Source organism: Cryptotermes secundus, unplaced genomic scaffold (assembly GCF_002891405.2).
Source record: "Cryptotermes secundus unplaced genomic scaffold, Csec_1.0 scaffold474, whole genome shotgun sequence".
In the NCBI taxonomy this organism is placed as follows: Eukaryota; Metazoa; Arthropoda; class Insecta; order Blattodea; family Kalotermitidae; genus Cryptotermes; species Cryptotermes secundus.
This window is the reverse complement of record NW_019731579.1, coordinates 37997-39985: the sequence shown is the minus strand read 5'-3', so window position 1 is coordinate 39985 and position 1989 is coordinate 37997.

The following is a 1989-nucleotide window of genomic DNA, read 5'->3' as shown; positions in this document are numbered from 1 at the left end:
ATTAGAGTCAAGCACTGGGGAAAACACAATAATGTAGAAAAATAAACAAACCAGTGATAATAATAACAATAATAATAATTTCGTTAACATAAAACTAAGTGTATTAAGAAGTGAGAACTGAAACATAAATATTAAATTAATAACAATAATGATGAATTTAATAAAAATAATGATAATAATAATAGTTGAATTAGTTCAGTATAAGATATGTTTCATCAATAGAGTTTTTGATCCAAAGACGTCAAGGTCCCTACAGACAACACTAGCAGCAGAAGCGCATCTAGCAGAGGGGCAATTTTTACTAACAGAACAGACATTGAACATATGAATGTCTCGGATGTATAGAACAGGGACCCGAAGGCCAACAATTTCCAAAGCAGAAGGGCAAAGTACAGGACCACGATAAATTTGAATAAGGAAGAGCTCATTAAGGTGATATCTCCTCTTTTGCAAGGTGTGCAAATTCAATTGTTCTAAAGCAAAATCGCAACATTAATCTACTTGAGGAAAAAAACGTTTAAAAGAGAGAGCCTTAAATTTCTGCTGAATGCGTTCTAATTTGTTTGCATCAGTTGACGTAATGGAATTCCGAACTACTGAAGCGTATTCAACCTTGGATCTTACTAAAGTAAAATATAAAATGAACATGCATCCAAGGGTTGAATAGTTAAATGTGATACTGCGAATTATACCTAGCATCTTAATACACTGTGAAAGTATAAAATTAACATGATCATGAAAATGAAGTTTAGAATCAAGGCATACGCCCAGGTCTTTGACTGAATATGTTCTAGTTATAGTGAAATGAAGAAGTTTGTATTCGTATATCAAATAGTTAGTTTTCCTAGAGAACGTTATAACTTTGGTTTTGTCAGAGTTGAGTTTCATATAGTTCGATGTACACCAGCCACGTATACAGTCAAAGTCAGATTGCAGAAGATTACAATCTTCAGGCCAGCTAATAGCACGGTAAATTTTAATGTCATCTGCAAAGAGTAGGTACCTGGAGTGCTTAATTGAATGACACAAGCAGTTTATGTAGACATTGAAAAGCAGAGGGCCAAGAACAGATCCTTGTGGAACACCGGACAATACTTCAAAGGGCGATTAAATAGTTTCACCAATACGGACCCACGATTGCCTGTTGGTTAGGTAACTGCGTATCCAGTTTACATAACCACCAGAAAATCCAAGGGCACTCGGTTTGTGAAGAAGCAAAAAGTGAGGAACGAGGTCGAAAGCAGAAGTTAGGTCAAAATAAATGGCATCCACTTGACGTTGAGAGCCAACTAAGGGAGTAATAAAATCAAGATACGTTACTAGATTGGTGGTGGTGGATTTAGATTTTGTGCAGCCATGCTGGCAGGGATTTAATTTCAACATGAGGTCATGTGAAACATGGTTATGGATATCATATTCAAATAATTTCGAAAAATTGTTAAGAATCGAAATAGGTCTATAGTTTTTGACTGAGGCACTATTGCCTTTCTTAAAGATAGGAACAACTGCCGCTTGCTTCCATAATGCCGGAAAAAATTGTCGAGAGAGACTAAGATTGAAAATATGCTTCGAGACAGGTGCGAGGATATCAGAACAACATTTAATGACAAATGCTGGGATATATGATATAACTCCGTCCTAAGAGCAAACTATATTTATAGATCTTTCGTCTTGTTCTTCTCTATAAACTACATGTTTCGGCTCCAAACGGCCATCAACAGGTGTATACACTCACGTATCTGTTACACTGCACTTATTTATAACATTTAAAATTTAAAAACATAGGTCTTCCTCATTAGAACTTATAAAAGCTTCGGTTTTAATTTTAAATCCTTTAAAAATATTTTCTCTAAGTTTTAAATTTAAAAATGTCATTGTTACTCGCCCTATGTCTATAGTGCTGCAGCGGCTTCTTCTTGTATCTAGTACTGTATAGGTGTTATTCTGTGTAGTCTCCTTGTGTGCGTGCCGCTGCTATCTTTACTAATA